Consider the following 17,341-nt stretch of genomic DNA (forward strand, 5'->3'; position numbering starts at 1 on the left):
CTGCCTTTTAAAATTCTCAGAAAACAATTGCAAAACACTCACTAAATCCAGCTTTTGTAGTGATTAGCTGGAACAGCTTCTCTTTGCAGAAGTGGTTATTGGTGCTCAGGTTCCCATCCTGCAAGTATGTTACTGCTGTGTGAGCAATGCCTGATTGTATCATGTTGTACAGACATGCTGGACTGTCGGCAACATGTTTAGGTAACTGAGCTTCCCATGGATCTTTCGCCTGCCAGTGTTATCTACTTCATCTCATCAACCTCCCTGAGCAATGCTATTCTGCAGCAGGAGACCAGCAATTCCATTCACCTTGGTTGCAAGACCCCTGTTGTGGGTAGGGCAATGTATCCTAAGTATGGCCACAGGTAAATGACCCTTGTCGCTTCCAACAATAGACCTACTTTCTCCACATTTTCCACAAAATTGAGTTAACATTAATCTTCATCAATTTATTATACTTTATGGTTGACTTTAAAAATGTTGTTGACTTAATGGGATTCAACAACGCAATAAGTTCTAGGGTTCAAATTTACTAAGTGTTTGCACAACCCAAGGTCAACACAAAGGCTTCCATATGATTTACAAAGACAAGCAAGTGTAGAATTGTGCCAGCATTCATTACCTTGTACAGAAATGTACAGAAATGCAATGCAACACAACGGATTGCACTGCATTAGTTTACATTACATATTGGTAGGCATTCTATGGATGGAGCATCAGAATTCCCATGCATCCATCCATGGAATTTGATGCAACCCCAGACTTCCTTGCACTAGTGAGTGTTCGAGGGAGCGCCTGGTGAAGGGCTCCCATCACGCAGAAAATATCACTTGCCAACTGTTTAATCACCTGTTATATTTTAAAATTGCACTGAAACTATGATTGTTTTTTAAAACAAACACGACCTTGCACCATATTTTACATACCGCTACAGCCGCACACAATCCCCGGTCCACCTGAGGTTCCGTGTGAATCGGAACGACATTTTCTGGGTGTGTTCGAATATGGACGAGTTTGGTATCTACGAACCGCAAATGACGAGTTTAGTGGGTGTACACGTTTTCGCTACACTACTATGTACGGATCGTCTTATTTCTGGGTATGTCCATCTGAACCCTCGGGTTCCATTTTAGATACGGCATCCATTTTGTTTCTTGCCCTCAAGTAGCCAGCGAACGGACCTTGTCCGCTCTTTGACCCTGGGATTCCCAAGCTTTCACGAAGGACACGTGTTTCTTTGAGGGTGTCTTTTATGATAGGGGAAATGACACGGCAGAGGCAGATGGCCCCGCTCAAGGCTCATCTTGCCGTGTCCGTTTATTGTTTCAGTCATACATGCATTAGGCACGAGGTCTTTGATCCTGTAATCAAGTTTCTGTTATTACTCTCTACACTCTTTTTCAATCTGTTGTGCATCTTTGTTCTTCCTTTGCATCTGTTTCTGTCCCTTCTCCTGAATGTGTTTACAGCCAGAATGGAATGTGCTTAATGTGGGGATAATATGTTTTTACAGTTGGGAACCGGCAATGTCGTTGTAATCATGTTCCAGGCTTCCGAAACATGAATGCGACCCGTTTGAAGTTTATTGTGGGAACTGAGTCGTAACCTTTGTCTGCCATGTTGTGCAATGACCAAAATGTGTATAAAAGGAGCGATCTACTTTTGCAATTCGAAGCAGTCTCCCAGAACCTACACGCTGTGTACTTCTTGTGATTTCTGTATCCCTGCTGTAAATAAAACGCTGATCTTTGACGTCGCAGGAAGTGTCCCGTGTCTCTGTGTTTTGTACGCCGGAACAGGTAACCCACGAAGGTTTCAGGTGTTGTTCCCTGGCACCGCTGGGTCTTAGAATAGCCCAGTCCGTCACTCCACCGATCATTCGGGTTGAGTGGAGGGATATTGCGGAACTTCGATTTCTGATCGCAATCGAATCGACCAGCCATTTTGTGCTCCGCCGCCATTTTGTGTTGCCATCACTCAGGCAGCACGGCGAACAAAGTCTATTCTGCTTTTTCTGTAACCTGGTGTCGAAATACGCTTTCTGCCTCTGTTTGCAAAGCTGGTGTTAGGACTAGCCAAGTACACTAATCCCTGTCTGGCTTTTCTAATCCCCGTCTCAACTATCTGTTGGTTCACACTATTCTTTCCTGACCTTATCTTATCATCCGGCCTTCACTGTCTTCTGCTAGCATTCTCTCGTTTCACAACTGTCCTCCAACACACACAAACGTATCTCGCCACCTGCAAGTTAGTTATGAATCTATTAATGAATTAGCTTAAGGGAGGGGTGACAAACATAGTTGGAGGAGAGGTCTTTTCGAGTCATCTGATACTTTGTTTTCCAAACTCTCCTATTGGTTCTGTCCTGTTTTCCAACTTTCCTTATTGGCTCTTTTCTTGTATACTCTGGGAGTGTATTTTGTTAATGTATATGTTTCTATGTGGGATAAAAGACTGTGCGCCACAGAGTGAAGTGGCAGTCTCCTGAGAACCTACTTTGTGTACTTCTAGGATAACTGTACTAGCTGCAGCTAAATAAATCTGATCTTCTAACGCCGACAGAGTGTCCCGTGTCTCTGTGTAGCTGAGCAGGTGAACTCCGGAGCCTTGGGCGTACCCTGCGCCGCTAGGCCCAAAAGGTTCTGGTTCTTCAACATACGTGCAACAGGAAGGGACCGGCACTTCCGGTAAACCCTCCAATCAGCGGCCTGCAATAACATTCAAAAGATCGATGCCACTCGCTTCGCGCAGCGGACGCACGCAGCGGGCGCGCCGAAGGCACGCCGATGGCGCGCTAAAGGCAAGCCTGTCCGCGCCCATCCGCGCCTGGACCGCGTCCAGGGCCCCCCCCTCTGATCCATGTAACCCAGTTAAACTACCATGTTTTCGTACTTACACCAGGACACATTTATGCCATATTGCTGCCACCTCTAAAGAGTCACAATCATGTCCCTGCTTTACTTCAGATACAACAAGAACCCATATTGTAATACCATGCAAAAATTGTAACCACATGTCTAGCTCTAGTAAACAGCCTGCTTCCACTAGTGCGCATTCATATACTCATAAAAATAACATCGCCACGACCGCACTTATCAATGTCCGCTCTTTACCTAAGCATAAATACGAAATACTCGCTTTCATTGAAAATTACAATCTCGACCTTCTATTTCTGACTGAGACTTGGGCCGATCCTTCCTCGGGCCTGATTTTGCCACCGCAACCCCGGATGATTTCTCTGCCAAAAGACTAGATAGAAACAACAAAAGAGGCGGTGGTCTAGCTATCATTTATCGTAACCACTACACTGTTAAAACAGAAAGTATCCCTAGCAAAGATTGCGAAGCTTTTTCTTTTTCTATATCACTTACCAAATCATATACATTTAAAGGCATTCTTCTATATCGTCCTCCCGGACCCCGGACAGACTTTCTCTCTTCCCTATCTCACCTAGCAGAACCATCAGCAGGAGAAGCTAACTTTACTATATTGGGAGATTTCAATTTTCATCTTGAAGCCAATAACGAACAAAACACATCAGTTTTACTCTCTGAATTCGAGTCCATAGGTCTCTCCCAACTGGTTAACAAACCCACTCATCGAGCTGGCCATACTCTAGACGGTTTATTTACCAACAATAAACACATTTCACTAGGAGATATTCTCCCCTTAACATGACCACGCCGCAGTCCTTTTTAACATCAACACTGAACATACACAACCAGGTCAACTCCCCTGCACCCTCCCAATTCAAAGCTTGGAATAGCATTTCCCCCGAAGACATAAAATTACATCTTGAAATCTACTCATCAAAACCTCCCAGACAATCCCGAACTAGCAGCCATGCACTACACACAATGGCTCCACTCAGCATTTGATACCCTAGTGCCAATAAAAAATACCTCTAAAAATAAAATGACACCATCTGCTCCCTAGTTTTCAGAGGAATTAAGACTGGAAAGGCAGAAATGCAGAAACTTAGAACGTCATTGGCGACAAAACTACGACAATACACTGAAAATATAGTATAAGGAAGCACTTTCCAAATATAAAAACCTCTTAATAAATGAATAAAGCAAATTTTACACAAACCAAATTGAATCCTCTCAGGACTCTATAAAACAACTATACAGAGTTGTTACCAAACTCTCAGGACCTGACACTACACCAGCGATAACACCTACACAAACCCTCTGTGATGATCTTGACAGTTTCTTTCAAAATAAAGTTATGCACATTTACTCTAATTTCTCTGCACAACCCACCACCTCCAACACAGACTCCTCGTCTAGCAATTGTGCAACATCACAAATGAATACCCAAGATCCCTCCCCTCCTTCCCAGAATTTACAAAGATCACAACAGAACACATAATTGATCTTATCTCCACCTCCAAATCCGGATCCCCTAACGACCCCTGCCCGCCTAACATAATAAAACTTTTACCAGAAATCATAGGTCCCGAAATCACTAACATCTGCAACGAGATGTTCTCAACAGGAATTTACCCTTCCATCTGGAAAGAGACAGTGATCAAACCTCTACTAAAAAAAAACAATCTCAATCCCACTGACTGTAACAACTACAGACCCATAGCAGGTCTTCCTCTCCCCGCAAAAATCATAGAAAAGGTGATGAATACTCAGCTGGCTGACTACATAGATAACAACAACTTCTTAGACGACACCCAATTTGGTTTCCGAAAGGGGCACGGGACAGAGGCAGCTCTTATTAAAACAGCTGACGAAATATGAACTATCATGGATAAGGGAGGAACCGCAATCTTGGTGCTGCTGGATCTTTCAGCAGCATTTGATACGGTCGACCATTCCATCTTAATCGATCGTCTCACAGCAATAGGGATAAAAGACAAAGCCAAGGCCCTACTAACATCCTTTCTGGCCAACCATTCCCAACAGGTAAAACTGGGCAGCTTTCTCCCCCCTCCTTTTTCCCAACCGTGTGGTGTCCCTCAGGGATCCTCACTAAGCCCAACGTTATTTAATCTATATGTTGCAGACCTCGCCAATATCATCAAGACTCACGATATGCAGCTCACATCTTATGCAGATGACACCCAGATTGTGCTAGAAATACATAAGAATGGCAATTCGGTCGCCAACAACTTTTAGAAGGGAATGTCTACCATCAGTACCTGGATGACAAACAATTGTTTGAAATTGAATTCCGAGAAAACGGAAGTAATGATTTTTGGTAACCTAACACCAAGTTGGTCCACTTCCTGGTGGCCAGAGGAACTGGGCCCCCCCGGTCCCCGTCACTAAGGTCAGTAACCTCGGAATCGTCTTTGACGATAAGTTATCATTCATTCCGCATGTCAACTCTGTTACCTCATCCTCATTCTACACGATTAGAATGATAAAGAAACTACTACCCTACCTTCCGTCTTATTCAGGAAAAACCCTCATCAGCACCCTTGTTATGACATAAATAGATTATTGTAATGGCCTACTCATCAATGCACAAGAAAAAGTCTCACACAAACTACAGATGGTACAAAATGCCGCAGCTAGAATTCTTTCAGGCACACCCAAATTCAAATCCATCTCGGGAGTCATTCGACAATTACATTGGCTACCCATTAAAAGCAGAACAAAATTTAAGGCATTGTGTATAACCTACAAAGCAATTCACAACTCAGGCCCAGCATTCTTTAAAAAGAACCTTTGCTTCTACAAACCAAATAGGACCTTACGGTCCAGCTCAGATCAGCTGCTAATAGTTCCTAGAACTAAGAAAGTCACTTGGGGTGACAGAAGATTTATTGTAGCTACAACTAAACTCTGAAACACTCTCCCGAAACACATCAAAAACTCCCCCACCTTATTATCTTTCCGAAAAAATATAAAAACATGGCTATTTCAGTAAATGATTCCCTCCTCTCTTTTCTGCATTAACAGCAGTCCTCAAAGCGCCGAGACACCTCAGGGTATTTGTGCGCTCAATAAATTGCTTAAATAAATAAATTAATTAATTAACTGAGATCAATAAGCCTGGGATTGTGCTTAATGGTACAAGACCTGATCATGGTGTCACGAGGAGACATATCTGTATTTCTCCACATTATTTCCGCTTTCCAAGTGCACTGCATTTTGAAGAATACATAGGAAGAGTTAATTGCCCCTTACAATTTTGTTTTACGGAGGAAAGTATCTGTTCTAGCTCACTAGGAGACATGCGTTTTCCATAACATCAGACACAGTAAAGTAATATGAAGTTAGTGCTTACAATATGGTAATGGAGTCACAACAGTGCATTTATGTATTTATTTATTATATTTTTATTGAGCTAGGGTGAACATTTCTAATACAAATGTGTGAGATATAATTTGTAACAAAACCAGAAAGGAGTTTTATTGAGACAAGTAGACAGTATTTTAGATATCACTAGCCAAAAGTACAGATGACAAATAAGGAATCTGATATCATAATGGAATAATTGATACTTCTTTTTATGTCCCATCAAGTGTAGTGTCAGAGCAGTTTTAAAGCTCAGTGAGGGGGGATGTCAAGAGGCGGGGAGTTCAAGTGCAATCGAGATTTGCGATAGAGAGATGAAAACCTGAACATTACACTTGAGGCTTGAGGGCCTATATCTGATTCAAATTGACAGAAGCAAGGTTTCTAGCTGAGTAGGAGAAAGCCAGGGTGTTTGAGGGGAGAGCTCATGGAGGTTGAAGGAGTATACTTTCAAGTGAGACAGGAAAGTAAAATACATAGGTTTTAGAAGAGTTGGGCTGGAAATCTTAGGTCCATCTAGTAGTAAATGGCGTTCACACAGTCAGATATGTGTTATTGGAAGTGAGCAAAGAAAGAAAAAAAGAAAGTTTACATGTCATTGGCCTGATGGTGGGTGGAATTGCCAGAATATGTGATCACTAGAACTAGTGAAGAGAGAGAAAATAGGTGGAATCAAGGGTGAACTTTGGGGATGGCAACTACTAGAGTGGTTGGTAGGAATTATTTTGAGGCCCAGGTCGCAGAGAAAGGGCTGTTAGAACCACTGTAGGGGTGGTCTTGATATCCCCTGCTCTGGAGAGATTAATGTGGGGTCAACTACAGTAACAAATGCTGATCAAGATGAATGAGAATAGATGAGATTTTTTTTTACAACATATATAAACATGTTAAATTATTTTGATTAATATATTCACTTAAACAACTTAATTAAAACGAAAACATAAATGATTTTTTTTTCAAAATAACAAAAAAATACCAGAATTAATCAAAACATTTAAAAACACTTCCAAATCCATTTCCATACTAAACCTACAATTTGTTACTAAAATACAAACAAACAAAATAATGTGCATAATGGAAAATGAAAGCAGGAAATATACATTAAATTATTTAAATAACACTAATCAACATAACAAAAAAAATATTTTAAACAATAACATGTAAAACTGTATATTATCTGCTCCCATATTAAAAATAAGGAATACAATGTCTATTCTTGACTGGGATAAAATATTTCATCTTATCTCACTGCTCATATTCAGGCCACAGAGAAATGGCAGTCAGAGAATTATTATGCAAGCCACTGTTTTACCAATGCTGTTGAAAGATTATTGTGGGAATTTTAGTGTTTTTTTGAGTTTTAGTAATGATGGAACCTTGTGGCTCCTGATGAACTATGCAGAACTGTGATGTGAGCATTAAAGCATAGTGGTGTGAATGCAGCTTATAATGTTGAGTTTGCCGCTACATGCAGAAAAATAAAAATGTATTATACTATACTCTGTGTGTGGTGTAGTCGTTGGTGAGTGCCCGGGCTGGGGAGGACAATAAAACTGAGTCAAGATTGTGACATGCTTAAACTGAAAGACATTACTACACATCAGTCTTTATATCACACCCTCGACCTCTCACCAGTGACAATGAATATCAGAAGTTGAAAAACTATGAACTGTACATTTCCCAGGAAGGTATTATTCAAAGAGGTTCGAGAATTGTCATTCCAGAGAGACCACAGATAATTGAAGTGGTCCATGGAGGAAACTATGAAATTGTTGTCACCCAACAAGCTTTTCGAGACTAAGTCTGGTTTCCACATCTCAACGAGACAGTTAAAAGAGAATTAAAGGCCTGTCATCTCTGCAACCTCCTATGCATGCAAGGGAAAAAATTACATTGAATTCTTCTGTCCTCTTGACAACTGACATCACCTGATGGTGCTCTTTGATGAATACTCAGGTTTTTCATTGATAGAAGATCTCTCATCTATCACTCAAGAATGTGTCATTGAGAGATTGGACAGCATCTTCACAACCTGTAGTCTTCCTGTGAATCTAAAGTTTGACAATATTCCATCTTTCAACAGAAAAGAATTCAGAGTCTTTCTCAGTCATCTAAATGTGATGCATCAGAAGAGCACAACTCTTTGACAACAGACCAATGGACTTGTCAAACGTTTCATGAGTACTCTTCAGAAAGCTATCCAGTGTGCTGTGCTGGAAATGCTCAACCTTAAGATTGTCTTAAATTCGACTCTTCAAGCTTACCGTTTGACCCCTCACTCAACAACAGGTGAAAGCCCTGCAACCTTGCTGTTCATGAGAGCAATGATGACAAAGTACCCTCAATGGACCAATAGAAGATCAAACACTGAGGAAGAGACCTGCATCAAAGATTTGGATGATAAGAGGAAAAGGAAGGCCTATGCAGACATGCAAACAGCATTACATTCACTAGAGGAGAAAGAGTGCTTGTTTGTAAACATAGAAAACAAAAGTGTGTCATGTTGTGACCAGCAAAGGACACATGGTGACTGTCCAATGTCCTGGAAAGTCCATTACGCAAAATTCCTTGTATTGCCAACATGTGGCTCATCGCTCATCAGGCACTGATGTCAATGTAGAGAATGGAACTGAAAGGACAAATAAAGACCCCTGACTGTTGCCAACGCTGAACATAGACACTTCTACTGCCTGTCTCCAGTTACCAAAGAAATGTTCAGAATGTAAGAAAAAACACCACAAAGACTCATTTAGGAGCAATGACTGTGTAAATATTTGCAAAAGAATGTCATTTTTTATTTAACAGAGGGGGAGATGTAGTGTTGTATGATTTCGCAATGATGGAGCCCTTATGGCTCCTGATGGACTCTGTAAAACTGTAACATAAACAATAGAGCATAGAGAAATTAATGCAGGTTTAGAATGTTGAGTACACAGTAACACGCAGAAGAATAAAGACGTGTCATACCAAGCTTTGTGTGTGGCATAGTCATTGGTGCCTACCGGGGCTCAGGAGAATGCTACAGGATAATCTACAGAATCCAATGCTGATGAAGAAAAATGAGGATAGGATAGATGAGAAATGGTTGAATTGAGCAAAGGAAATATTGTTAAATACATGGCAGAGTGTTGTTTCAGTTGGCCTGAGCAGGTAGATGCAGATTAGAAAGGATTTAAAGGTTATGAGCGGAGGGATATGTATTTAAAAAGTTGAGAGCTAGATGTTCATTAGCGCGACCACGTAGCCTTCACCGGATCACTCCTCCCGACGGCAGCACCGCGAGGAATCAGGCCACGCCCCCTTTTTTAGGCCACGCCCACCGCGACGAGTATAAGACGCTGATTACAAGCGCCATATACAAGATCTGACCAAACTCCTGAGGCGGAAGCCGGGAGAGCAAACTGAACTAAGCATTTTTAAAAATAGTACTGTCACTTGTTTGTGTGTGTGTAATCTTTTTTTAAAACTCACCACGCCGCAGGGCACTTGACAAACACGAAGTTGGCACGGGTAACGGACATTAGCGCTGCCACGTAGCCTTCACCGGATCACTCCTCCCGACGCCAGCACCGCGAGGAATCAGGCCACGTCCCCTTTTTTAGGCCACGCCCACCGTGACGAGTATAAGACGCTGATTACAAGCGCCATATACAAGATCTGACCAAACTCCTGAGGCGGAAGCCGGGAGAGCAAACTGAACTAAGCATTTTTAAAAATAGTACTGTCACTTGTTTGTGTGTGTGTAATCTTTTTTAAAACTCACCACGCCGCAGGGCACTTGACAAACACGAAGTTGGCACCGGTAACGGACATTAGCGGTGCCACGTAGCCTTCACCGGATCACTCCTCCCGACGCCAGCACCGCGAGGAATCAGGCCACGCCCCCTTTTTTAGGCCACGCCCATCTGACCCTTTCCCTCGGCAACCGCTTATATCATGTGCCTCGGCCGGAAGCGCAGCGGGAGCGCCTAAGGCAAGCCCGTCTGCGCCCGTCCGCGCCAGGCCAAGCCCAGAGCCCAGGACCCCTGCTACACCGACTCCACTCCCACTAAGATACACCCAGGAAACCCTGCATAGGCTAAGGGAGTTTCCATCCATGCCCTACCGCTGTAGCAGTACCTTAGAGGAAGGACACTCCCGCTGTTCAAACTGTCCATACAAGTTGACCCCACACCTCCCCCCTAAACCTAGCTGGCTCAGGCTGGCCCTGCTGAACTGCAGATCCCTCCCGAAGCACCAGACAGAAATCAACATACTTCTGCTGGATTCGGAAATCGAGGTCCTTTTTCTTACAGAAACCTGGCTTACCTCAGACTCAGAGCCAGATATTATCCAATCACTCCCCTCTGGTTACCTTATAAAGCACCAGAACAGACCGTCCGGTACTGGAGGTGGGATAGCGATTATCTATCGAGATTACCTGTCTTGCCAGTTCAAAGAAAGTCCCATTCTGGACTGTGAAAATGTACATTTCTCTATCCACCACCTCCCATCTACTACCATCTCAGTGATACTAGTTTATCGCCCGCCAGGACTGCAACAACGATTCTGTGATTCCCTAATGGACATCACCTCCTCCCTCGCCTGTCTATCCCCAAATTTTACGGTCTTGGGAGACTTGAATCTCCACTTTGATGATCCCTCGAACAAAACAGCTGCCGATCTCAAAGCAGATCTAGCCTCCCTCAATCTCCACCTACAAAGTAACCAGCCCACCCACAACAAGGGTCACTTGCTGGACCCCATATTTACCAACCTCACGAGAATAGTCGTTAATACCCCCCTCCCTGTCCCATGGTCAGACCATTTCTTAGTCCCCTTCAAGCTACAATTCGCGGCTGAGATACCAGAGAGACTTCCCCCCCAAGCACCCTCCTGCCCGTGGAAAAATTTGGACACAAACTCCTGGACACAAGCTCTCACTTCCACCATACCAGTACTGGACCCAGACCCCTCCAAAGCAGACGTTCAACTACATGAGTGGATTAACCATTCCCTCGACATTACTTTGCCAGTCAAATCCCTCCCCAGTAAAAAGAGATCAGCCAAATCTCCGTGGTTCACCCAAGAACTACGCAATCTCAGGAAGAAATGCAAAAAACTAGAGCGCCTTTGGAGAAAGATCTGGATGAAGGAAAGCAAAAATGAGTATAGGGACGCCATCAAGCACTACAAAAATTGCATAAAAAACACTCAGGCAACTTACTTCGAGGAAAAAATAGCAGCGGCATCCAACTCTGCGAAAGAAACCTACCGCATTGTACGTTTACTCACCAAAATTCCAGACCCCCTACCCACACCCGACCCATCGGGCATTAGATGCAACCAGCTTGCTGAGTTCTTTTCAGCTAAAATTGACAAAATTCTTACTACACTTCCAGCCCCCAACTCCTTTCAAATCCCAGACATCCCCCCCACTGCCCCGAGGCCCCATGCCTACGAACTTTTCCCCAGATTACCACATAACTATTTCTATCTACTCTACAAATCGTAAAAAATGGTGCCCCATCAGATCCAGCCCCCATGAGCAAATTAAAACTAGTTGCTCCCACTGTTGCCCCTCCTTTTACCCACCTCATTAATGCCTCTTTCACACTGGGCTCTGTTCCAGCCAACTGGAAGAAAGCCACTGTTAAGGCTCTCCTAAAGAAACCCCACCTTGACCCCACGGACCCTACCAACTTCAGACCCATCTCTCTTCTTCCTGCTATCAGCAAAGTAGCCGAACGAATTGTCAACCACCAACTCTCCAACTTCCTGGAAACCAATAAACTCCTCCGCCAATCTCAGACAGAGTTTAGACCTGGACAGGGAACTGACACCGCTCTGCTAGCAGTGGTCGAGGAGGCAAGAACCATCATAGACGCAGGAGGATCAGTGGCAGTGATCCTCCTTGACCTGAGTGCCGCCTTCGACATGGTGGATCATGCCATCCTCATCCACCGGCTAAATCTGATAGGAGTCTCTGGCACCGCCCTGTCCTGGATCAAATCCTTTTTGGAAGAAAGAACCTTCCAAGTGTCGGATGGCACAGCAGTGTCTACAGCACTGCCCCTTCAGTGTGGGGTCCCACAGGGCTCCTCCCTGAGCCCCACACTTTTTAACGTCTATATGTCCCCTCTAGAGGACATTATTGCCCCATTTGGCATAAAAACAGTTATGTATGCCGATGACACCCAGCTGGTGGTCTCGATCAACCAGATGAGCAAAAGCCTAGACAACCTGGCAAGGTGTCTCGAGAGTGTTTTTCACTGGATGTGTGAATCCCGATTAAAACTAAACGGAGAAAAATCTGAGATACTTCTCCTAGGAAACCCACACAAACTCCCTCCATCCCTTTCTTGGCCGCCATGTATGGGAACACCCCCTACCCCCAAACCCGAAGTCAAAAGCCTTGGCATCTGGTTGGACCAAGACCTCAACTTCAAAACTCAGGCCAGAAAAACCACGGGCACCTGTTTTGGCCTCATTCGAATGGCGTGAAAGATCCTCCATCTGATCCCCTTCCAATCTAGGAAATTGCTGCTGCAGGGGTTGGTGAACTCCAGACTGGACTATGGCAATGTCCTGTACCTGGGGGCACCAGCATCAGTTATCTACAGATTGCAATGCGCGCAGAACGCTGCGGCCAGACTCCTAACCGGAACCAAATCGAGATGCTCCGCAAAACCAGCACTCAAAAGCATGCACTGGCTGACAGTTAAGGAAAGGATTATTTTTAAGTCCCTGTGCATCTCTCACAAAATAATGCAAGGCAGAGGTCCCCAGATTCTGAGATCCTTCGTCAAACCCCATAAATCTAATAAACAACTCAGATCAGACTCCCGCTCCCTTGCCAGCGTTCCCAGAATAAAAAAGTCCCGATCCGGGGGACGTTTGTTCTCCTACAACGCCCCTAAATTGTGGAACGCTCTCCCACTTGCCATGCGAAAAGAACACAATCTTCTGGCCTTTCGTAGGCTACTAAAAACCTGGCTCTTTCCATAAGCTATTATCTCTCCTACTCCCCTCTGGAACTTTAGGTCATGTCAGCGCTGGGACGCCCTAGGGTAGCTATGCGCTTTACAAATCCCAATCCAAATCCAAAATCCAAATGTTGCTGTATATTTGAAAAGATTGGAATTTGGAATACTGGGAAACAGTTAGACCTCAACTATGGGATATTTTCTCAATTTCTCTGGTGAAGCAGAGCAGGTGAAAATCACATGTTTAGACTTAGTAAATTGAGTTTGTTTCTTTTCATTTATAAATTGTTTCCTTTAGTGTGCTTGTTTTCCCTCCGCCCCCATGTATTGCTGTGCCTTCCCACATTGAAACCTTCTTTGCACTTATTTGTGATTTACAGCTTAGTAGGGCTTAGAAACAGGGTATCTCATTTCCCTGAGCACTACTCTGATGCTCTCCTGGGAATAGTCAAAAGTGTCACAGGTTGAAAATAAAATGAACAGCTTCAAAATAAACATTCCAAAGGCACATGTCCATTTACAAGACCAAACCATGGGCAGTAACGTGTCCAGTGTGTCATGGGCACTAATGCAAGAAAGGAACAGGATCTCCTGCCTACTGTCTGAATAATAGATTACAGCAATAAGCAGGGTTCAGTGAGCCCATTTGAGTCCCGGTGACACTGCACCTGCTGCACCAATTGAGGCTACGCCCCTGACCATGGAGTGCGGTCTGTGAATAACATTGGAAAGCTACAAACAGCACCATGCAAGAAACATTCTAGCAAATCCATTTTCTTCTGTTTTCTCTTGTATTTGACTGCGGTTACTGTGAATGCAAAGATTATTTGTCTCACTCAATACAACAATAAACGTCAAGGCACTGTTCGTAAAACATACAACTAAAATATTATTTTTTTCTGCATCATGAGAGCTGCATTGGGATAGTTTTAGCAATAATTGCCCTATTTTCATGACTTTATTTCCTCCCCCTGGCAGGTTTTGAAAAGCAACGATGCCAATTTGTTCCTGCAAAAATTAACTCCTGTTGATTTAAAGTCAATTACAGGATGGTGTTACACGGGCTTGCTTGGTGCAGGTGCTAGACTGCCATTAACACACTTAATGACCACAAGGAATATGAAATCAGATCAATTAAGGGAGGGGGCGGATCAGCCCACAACCTCTAATCACAAATGGACAACCACTAATGAATAGGATCTCTCTTGGGTCTGCAATCTGGAAATCAAATCATCTGGACAGTAAATCAATTCAGATGGATATCATTTCAGCTGACTTTACGCCCAGCTGGTTTTCACGACACATAAATGCTGCAAGTGGAAGAAGGAGAGGTCAGGACACTGGGCTGGGACAAGCCTGATTTAAAGATAAGCACCCTTTTAACATTTACAGCTCATGTCCAAGCAGCAGCTAGCATCGACTCGTTTCTGACTGTGATTAATCTCCTACTTATATTGGCATCTTTTCCTTTAATAAAACGGATTTACCCTCACCTCTTGCTCAGCTAGGAATACAACATTTTTCTCATAGGCGATTATAGGAAAATGTTCATAATTGGGTAGCTAACTAGCAGCTCTGGATGTAGACAGTAAGAATAACATGAAAAGCTGTGCACATTATAACACTGATTCGATTCTAAAACCCACTCATAATTGTTGGTGGCTTGCCAAGGCCTCAGAGATCATTGAAACTGGATTGGCAATATGCCTGACCTGTACTTCATGTAGCACGTTAACCGGCATCTAGTGGCAGAGTTAGTTGAAACCAGTTTGTTTTTTAAAACAAATGAGTCCAGAAGGCGAATTATAAATCACAATGTCCCAAATATATTTTTTTGGGTGCAACACAGCAACCTTAGTTGCTGCCCTGTGTTGCAGGGAGAAAACAGCATAGAGAAATATATATATTTTTTTTTAAATGACCTCCTGCTGCTGTCTTCGGGTGCACTGGTGCTCTTAAAGTTTGCTTTGTGCATGGGTAAGTAATGGAAGCATACCCTTCCAGTACAAATCGTTTGTCTAGACAAACATAGAAGGATCCCACGCACTGGATTTGTGCTTTGAACTTCATCATTTTAGAAACAAAAACATTTCTCCTTTTTGGCACCTGGTGCAAAATGCGTTCTTTTCTGATCCATCGCCTGAAATGACTTTCTTAGTAGATACAGTTTTGCGTCAAAACCACTACATGTTGGCACTACAACACACAGAAAGTGGCACAAAGCAATTTAAATCACTTTGTGTGCTGAAAAATGGCACCTTTTTAGTGCAAAATACCTTTTGGGGTGGGAGGCAGGGTCAGACTGGCTGGCCTGATGATAGGTCAATGTGTGTGCCGGTTTTATAGAGGTTTGTGGCCTGTTTTATGGTTTGATGGGCCGACCTTTACTGTTGATTTCCCTGATATTACAAAAAACATTGCCCGTAGCAAGCACACATGACTCTATTACTTTGCAGTACACCTATACAATGTGTCTTTACAAGTTGAGAACTGCTCTATTTGCAAATGTGGGTCGCTTTTTAAGCTAAGGGGGACACTCATTTTTTTTCACAAGCCTATTTTCTGTCCCAGTCTGACGGGAAGTAAATACCAATGCATGGCTTTGCTCCACTTTGCGTAGCTTTATGTGACTTGGTGATGCTGCAATGTCTTAGCATATCTGAGCCCATGTTATAGATTTGCATTAACAAGCAGATCTAAAGAGGAGCATTTGAAAAATTACCCAGAAGCAATATTATTAATCAGCAAGAATCCATTCATGGGGCCCTTTAGAAAATGCCATAGCATAAATAAAATTGGGAAGCCTCTCAGACATGGCTGATGTGCTCAGTGCAAATTTCATGACAGGTTATGGTGCTGCTTGAAGACTGGGCTTCCTCAATATTCTAGTGGTGTTGTCCTGTACAATTTGGTCAATCTATTAGGCAAATAAATATTCAGCCTCTGAACCCAGTACCTATAGGGAGAGAGGGGTTTATGCCCTCTTTCCAATTAATATTTTAAGTAGTAAAGATTGCAGAAAGTACTATGAAAACTTCTGTTTATTGTCATTATAGTCATGAATAATTTGCTTTAAGGTGTGTTAAATGAGTTATCTTTTTATTATCTAAGAAGGGCTAAGGTATTAGGTTTAAGTTGACCTATGCTAACCACAAAATATCTCCCCATATTATCTTCTCCTTAGCATGAAACAAGTTATATTTTAACATAAAAATAACACATAGCATTGTCAGTATGACTCAGTCATACATTCACAACTTGTACAATGAGAACGACACAAGGTTCTTCAGATGCACCACAATCCTGAGGTACAACTCACCCTTCTATTTGAATGCTAGGACCCGCATAAAGCTCTGTCAGTGCAGCTCAGTCCTATGTTGCATCACATAGAATGAAAGGAGGAGCCTTGTGTGGCCCCATATATCAAAACATCATCTATATACACCTTAAAACCATCGGTGCCACTCAGAACATCCTCCGGAGCTCTCTGAAAAAAAGAGGTTGTTGTGATTAAGCCAAAGGGCTGAACACACCTACAGGGGCGATCAATGCAGTTAATTCTTTGGATTGACTCTCTAAATTTATTTGATGGTACTCAGAGCTAAGATCTAATGTACAAAGAATTACAGCACCTTCCAGCTAAGACAACATATCACTAATGTTAGGTAATGGATGCCTATCCACAATCACTGCTTTATTGAGACACCTCAGATTGACACACACCTCCCCTGATGCTTTACGAGCTAACACTATACAGAGATCCACTCGGTAGCCTCAACATCTTCAATGATCCTATCCTTTTCAGTCTGTTCAGTTCCTCCAAAACTGCTTGCATCATGGTAAAAGACACCCCACACACCTAAAATACAACAAACCAGCATTCTCTTTAAGAACTATGTTAAGTGAATACTCAGCCAGAGAACAGAACTTGCCACAAAATACCTCAACGAATTCTTGGTGTAACATCTTATCAAAATGATTTTAATAATTATCTTGTACTGCTCTAACCATAACAAGTTTCTTGTCCTTCAGATTGATGGGAGGATTACTGTTAGGATCCAACATTAAGTTTCAATCCCTTTGATTAAACCAGCTAATGATACTCTCTTATTTACA

Source organism: Triturus cristatus, chromosome 8, assembly GCF_964204655.1.
Source record: "Triturus cristatus chromosome 8, aTriCri1.1, whole genome shotgun sequence".
In the NCBI taxonomy this organism is placed as follows: domain Eukaryota; kingdom Metazoa; phylum Chordata; class Amphibia; order Caudata; family Salamandridae; genus Triturus; species Triturus cristatus.